The sequence below is a fragment of the Oratosquilla oratoria genome, chromosome 20 (assembly GCF_046742065.1).
Source record: "Oratosquilla oratoria isolate Oo_2021 chromosome 20, ASM4674206v1, whole genome shotgun sequence".
Lineage (NCBI taxonomy): Eukaryota > Metazoa > Arthropoda > Malacostraca > Stomatopoda > Squillidae > Oratosquilla > Oratosquilla oratoria.
Genome location: NC_134796.1, coordinates 26,125,678 through 26,133,177, shown reverse-complemented (window position 1 = coordinate 26,133,177; position 7,500 = coordinate 26,125,678). Strand labels below are relative to the sequence as shown.

General features: G+C 39.0%; 1 protein-coding gene across 2 annotated transcripts in view; it reads right to left on the bottom strand.

Annotated features, from left to right (window-relative positions):
* The window catches only part of LOC143036420 (uncharacterized), a 317,961-nt gene that overhangs the window by 288,124 nt on the left and 22,337 nt on the right, over positions 1-7,500 (bottom strand). The gene's annotated exons all lie outside the window — the stretch shown is intronic.

The window sequence follows — 7,500 nt, the reverse complement described above, 5'->3', positions numbered from 1 at the left end:
AGGACTCCAGTCTTTTCTCTTTCCACCCTCTTTATATGTAAGAGGCCGGTAGATGGAGGTAGAAAAATTAGGTAGATTGAGGACAGGAAGGAAACTTTATAGTCTTTTTTATTAGGTTGTTTTGATTCAGTGGCCGACCGCGCCGACTGCGAGTGCTGAGTTGGGGAGTGGTGTAGGTGCCGTCCTGTCTAGGTAAACAAACGACCGAAGAGAAGGTTTAGTTGGTGCATGTTGATACAGAGGTGACTGATAGTAATAATGCTGATGTAGCCAAAATTATGAGCGTACAGCCATCTCCGTTGCGACATAATGCTTATGTAGCAATGTTACTGGAAGGACTGTAACAGCTTCTCGGATTGGAGAAAAATGTGTACGAGGAGAAATATTATTGGGCAAGGGGAAAAAGGCACGCCCTTAAAGTGTGGCACTTGTTTGAGAAGTAAAAGACTATTGGATGAAAAAAAAAAAGTGACGTCAGAATGAAGGTGGCTTGACGCGACGTTGAGAATGCCTCTTGGGGATTTCTCGGGTGTACTGATTTAGACCAACACGTTCACTGAAAATTACACCCTCATTTTATTCACCCTCAATCGGAACTTAGGCAGGGGGCCTACTCACTAAGAAGAACCTGGGCGTGAGTGAAACTTACGAATTAACAAGAAAACTCTAGAAAATTACTGAAGAGGGGCAAAGACAGCAAAGAGGTGGGGAAAACAGTAGTGATAACAAAGGGGGTGGAACATTATATATATATATATATATATATATATATATATATATATATATGTATATATATACATGTATATATATATATATATGTATATATATATGTATATATATATATATATATATATATATATATATATCAACCACAATTCACTTTATTTCTAAGCCATCAACATCAAGAAATTTGAGGAGGCCAACATGCAGAAATTAAAACGTGGTACAGCTAAGGACTTGAACCTGCGCTAGCACGTGACAAGTGATAGTAACGCTATCAAGAGATATAAGTTGAGCGCAACTTTTCTCATATATTTGTATGCTCGAGTTACATACACGTACACGAAAATTTGCGTTCAACCCATCTCCACTATAATAGCATAATTGGTAAGTATACAACGCGGGAAAGTATTTGTACAACACTGAATGGGTCCCAGTGAACAGAATTACATTTATTAACCACAATTCACTTTCATTCTAAACCATCAACATAGAGGAATTCGAGGAGGTCAACATGCCAGAATTAAAACGCGGTACAGCCAAGGACTCGAACCTACACAAGCACGTGACAAGTGATAGTGATTTGACCGATCGCCCTATTAAAAGAGATATAAGTTGAGAGCAACTTTTTTCATATATTTGTATGCTCGAGTTACATACACGTACACGAAATTTTGCGTTCAACCCATCTCCACAATGATACGAGTAGAACAATTGGTAAGTATACAACGCGGGAAAGTATTTGTACAACACTGAATGGGTCCCAGTGAACAGATTTACATTTGTCAACCACAATTCACTTTAATTCTAAGCCATCAACATCGAGAAACTCGAGGAGACCAACATGCAGAAATTGAAACGTGGTACAGCCAAGGACTCGAGCCTGCACTAGTACCTGACAAGTGATAGTGACATCTCTCGTGATGGCGCAATCGGTTAAGTCACTATCACTTGTCACGTGCTAGCATAGGTTCAAATCCTTGGCTGTACCACGTTTCAATTTCTGCCTGTTGGCCTCCTCGAGTTTTTTTATGTTGATGGCTTAGAATTAAAGTGAATTGTGGTTAATAAATGTAAGTCTGTTCACTGGGACCCATTCAGTGTTGTACACACACACACACACACACACACACACACACACACACACACACACACACACACACACGCACGCACGCACGCACACACACACACACAAATGAGGGTAGTAATTAGAGACAAATACTCGAAATGGGAAGAAGTGATAAGTGGTGTTCCACAAGGGTCAGTACTGGCTCCAATCATGTTTGCCATATACGTAAACGACATGGACAAAGGAGTTGAATGTTATATGAATTTCTTCGCAGATGATGCAAAAATATTAAAGTATCAACAAATGAGGACTGTGACTCGTTACAATCAGATCTGGACACAACCTGGAAATAGACTCAAAAGTGAGAGGTGAACTTTAATATCAAGAAGTGTAGCATAACAGAGTTTGGTAAAAGCAAAAACAGAATTTCAAAAAATTACAAAATTGGTGAAAATGAAATAAAAAGTGCACTCGGAAAGGGACCTTGGAGTGATAATCAGCAATGACATGACACCGGACAGATATATAAACAAAATAGTAGGTGAAACATACAACCTACTAAGGTCAATGAAAGTGGCATTTGATTACTTGGATGAAGAAATGATAAGAAAAAATATTAGTCACATTGATTAGACCAAAACTGGAATATGCAGCGACACTATGGACACCCATTACTAAAAAGAATATAAGGAAACTAGAAAGAATACAGAGAGCAACAACAAAGTTAGCACCAGCTCTTTCCAAATTAACATACGAACAAAGGTTATCGAAGCTAGAACTACCAACACTAGAGCAAAGAAGAGAAAGAGGTGATCTACTGACTATATATACAATCATGAAAGGAATGGAAATCCTTGACAGAAAAGATTTACTAAAAAATGACAATGGAAAAACAAGAGGTCATGAAAAGAAACACAAAAAGGACAACTATAGAAGAGATAGGAAAAAGAATAGCTTCCCACACAGAATGCATATGTGGAATAACTTAGATGAAAAAACAATGTGTGCAAATACAATTCACGATTTTAAGAATAACCTTGATACTGAAAGATACAAAGACGGGTCACCACGAGCATAGCTCCCTTCCCGTATAATACAACTAGGTAAATGCACACACACACACACACACACACACACACACACACACACACACACACACACACACACACACATATATATATATATATATATATATATATATATATATATATATATATATATATGTATGTATATATATGTATGTATGTGTGTATGTATGTATATATATATGTATATATGCATGTATGTATGAGTGTGTGTGTGTGTGTGTGTGTGTGTGTGTGTGTGTGTGTGTGTGTGTGTGTGTGTGTGTGTGTGTGTGTGTGTGTGTGTGTGTGTGTACAGTATATATACAGTGATGAAATGCTCATTTATATATATATATATATATATATATATATATATATATATATATATATATATATATATATATGTACATATATATATAGCATGAAACCTGTTCGGAGGAGCCAGATGGACAATCCCAAGACATCGGGCTCTCCTCCCCAGAGGCTCCCCATTCCCCGCGAAAGGGAAGAACTTCCTACCATACGTCGTTCCCAAAGACTGAGAAGCAGATTGGCGCCGAACCCGGGAGTGACCTCCCCGAGTACCATTTCCGTTAACTTGTGATCTCTCCCAGTGTTCGTGGTCCTTCGTGTGACTTCCCGCAGTTGCAACACGGTGACTTCTCCCCGTGCTTCCCATTTCATTTAAAATATGCTCCCTTTCCCTTTCTTTTCACTTCAACTGAGGATGCAGAAAGATCTGCGAAATGTCTTGATAACTATTTTGTTGTGCTTGTATTTTGTTTTTTGCTGTATTTCTTGTATTGTGTTTATTGTGTACTGTACTTTTGTGTTTGTTATAACTTTTGTGTTTCCTATGAATTTTGGAAATTTGATTTACTCCCTTTCCCCCTACCAAAAATCTACTTTTCGCAAGCTTGGGAGCTCACGGAAAAAAATAATCAATAATTCTTTTGCTGTCGTTTTTAACAGAATATGCCTCAGAGAGAATCTCCTGCCACGCTTCACCAATATATATATATATATATATATATATATATATATATATATATATAAGATTATTTCAGACAAATGAGAGAGAATGTGGGTGGGGAAGGGCAAACGAAGATGTGTTAGGAATAGAGTTTATTGCCCTAACGTTGCGACCAACTTGGTCTTCTTCAGAGGACTACAGCATTACAGACGGATCACAATTCTTATATTCGTAGTGAGAGGGAACCCGCCAAGGTATGAGCGTCATGTTTTCCCTTTGGCTAACGATTTAATTATTAGGACACTTGCTGCTTTCGAGAGGCATTTAAATCCGTCTCTGTCGTTGTTGTTCTTGTTGGCGGCGATATGTGCAGCTTCCACAGTTTTTCTCATTTTCTTCTCAAATCCCTCGTGTAGAATTTCTGCGTTGTTCCAATCAGGTAGATGTCCACATTTGTCCAGGTGACGAACCAGGGAGTTAGATGTTCTATGAGCCCTGAGATCGTTTTTGTGCTCATTCAAGCGTTTATTGAACTCTATTCCTAACACATCTTCGTTTGCCCTTCCCCACCCACATTCTCTCTCATATATATATATATCACTAGTGAAAATGTAGTAACACATTTGTAAATCACAATTAACACCACAGTCGGACGAAAGAAAGAATTGAGTAAGCGAAGCTATATTTCGATTGCTAACTGCAATCCTCTTCAGTAGTACCTGAAGAGGATTGTAGTTAGCAATCGAAACATAGTTTTGCTTACTCAACTCTTGTTTTCGTCCGACTGTGGTGTTGTGATATATATATATATATATATATATATATATATATATATATATATATATATATATGTATTCATATATATATATATATATATATATATATATATATATATATATACATATATGCGTGTGTGTGTGTGTCTTTCCACCCACAAGGTGACTATTTATCATGGGGTAAAAGATTCGTAACCTACATGAAGATAAATATTTCTATTCATAGGAATTTTGCGTTGTAAACTACAGTATACCATCCACAAACTAAACTGGATCCTGACGTCACAGCTGAACCCTGTTTGCCATAGTCATCCTTCTGGTCACAAGAACTCTCACTAGCACCAATACCACTCTCACCCACTTTCGCGTCACTCTCACTGCTCCAGCTGTTGAGCGACAGCTGTCGAAATAGCACGGGAAGGAGTGGTTCTTTCGCGCAGTCAACGCGAGGCGACGCCTGACCAGTACGAGTCTCTTTGTGACTTATTTTTAGAAACAACAGTTTGTTTATCAACAAAACACAAATCAGGAAAATGAATTGAAGCCGACTTTCTCTTTCTCTCTTTTTTTTTTTTTTTTTTTGTGGGGAAGGAAGGAGGAGCCTGGTTAGAAAAGCGAAGATCGCTGTTACCTTTTCCCAGTGGAGGTATTTATGTACGCCTAATGTAAAAGAATCGATAATTCCCCCCCCCCCCAATCTTTTTTGGCGCAACGTTATCTCTTCCTTTCGCATCCCACCGGGCCGATAAAACTTGTCTTCCCCTGAGTAGGCATGGCTACCCCCTTGATTTCGTGATTTTTCAGATATAAAGTTATACGTCACAAAAAGGCAGTAACAAAAGTGACGCAGCCAACCATGAAACGCATGAATAACATGAATGAATAAATGGTCTCTATTTATTTTAGCGTTTCTTCGAAGAATGTCAACAAAATACATTTGGCACACTCTTGTAAGCCTGTACCGACATATTGACAGAAACTAGAAAGCGGATAAGAAAAACATAGGGTGGAAAGGTTGGGTGAGCGGGCCTTTGTGGGTGTGTTTTTGACTCTGTCACCCACCTTATAAGGGGGAGAAGGCCACTGCCACATACATATAAAAAACACACACCTTGCTAAACATTTCCCTACTAAGCATACAATGGACAACAATGGCATCAGCATCAGCTATCATCAGCAAGCGGTAAGCACAAATTAAAGTAGAGCACATCAATACAAAAGGCAGTGTTAAACAACGAGTATTAATTGTATATAATGTGTATGGGGGGGGGCGTGTACTTGACCACTCCCCTTTGGTAGGTACGTACACACGTACACGCATGTACATGAATACATACATACATATACTCATATACACATGCACGCATGCACACAGGCACTAATCTACACATACATACACACATACACATGCACACATACATACATGCATACATGCACACAAACTGTACATACATGCACATATACATGCTTACATACATACATACATACATACATACATACAAACATGCATAACTACATACATATATACATACATACATACATACAAACATGCATAAATACATACATAAATACATACATACATGCACATATACATACATACATACATACATACATACATACATACATACATACATACATACATACATACAAACAAACATGCATAAATACATACATATATACATACATGCATGCATACCAGCATACATGTATACATTTATACATGCATACATACATGCGTACATACGTACATATTTACATACATACATATATACATACGTACGTACATACGTGCATACATACGTACATTCATACATACATAGATACATACATACATACATACATACATACATACATACATACATACATACATACATACATACATACATACATTCATACATTCATTTACTGATGCAAGCGCCAGGACCCATCTGGTAGTGTGTAGTATATCAAAGACTGCCCGAAGAGGTGAAAGTACCATTGGGCATATTATAAGCAGCTGGCTGGAGTCCACGAGACGACGTGGAAAGGGATTCCGGGAAGGGTGACGCAGAGCGAATGGAATGGGAAACACGAGGTGGAAAAGATAGTGCGAAACTGCTGCGGAGGCGAATGAGAGAACAGAGATAGAAAAAGTGGCACTGAGAGAAAAAATGTACGAAAAGATGCCGAGACAAATAAAACGTTGAATTAATGGGGGCTGGAATGTTTCAGACATACAGTGAAAATATACATTATCACCAGCAGAGGGTGTGTTAGTAAGAAGTGTTTCTTCAAGGGAGACGTTACGAGTAAATGACAACACAGTACTGACAGAACACTACCAGATGATGCCAAGGTCAATAGACTATCGATTGATCTTGAGTGGTGCAAAAGAAATAAGTAAAAGGGGTGGAAAGAGGATGAAGCATCTGATGACGCAGAAGGGGGATGGGCCTAGCTGCTAGCAGGTGGCAATACGGCCCGGGCCTGTGAGTTGTTAGATATTGTGTGGAGGAGGAGGAGGTGTTGTCGAGGGGATTGATGAGGAGAGCCAGCAGGCAGAATTGAAAGGGTTTTTCGCTGGAAAGATCAAGAGAACCGGCAGACAGGCAGGCAGGCAGGCAGGCGAACGGGTGGCCAGGAAGGCAGGCAGGCAGGCAGGCTGTCTGGGGGGCAAGCTGACTGGAAGAAAGGTGGATAGGTAGGTGGATAAGAAGATAGGTGGGCAGAGGTGGGAAGGTAGGTAGGTGGGTAGGTACATATAAAGATATGTATATAGTTAAGTGCATAATTAGATAGGTGTGTAGGGAGATAGATGCGTATAAGTAGGTAGATGTATTATAAGGTAGGTGTGTAAATAAGTAGATATGCAAGCAGGAAGGTGCGTAGGTAAGGAAGTGCGTAAATCGTTGTGTA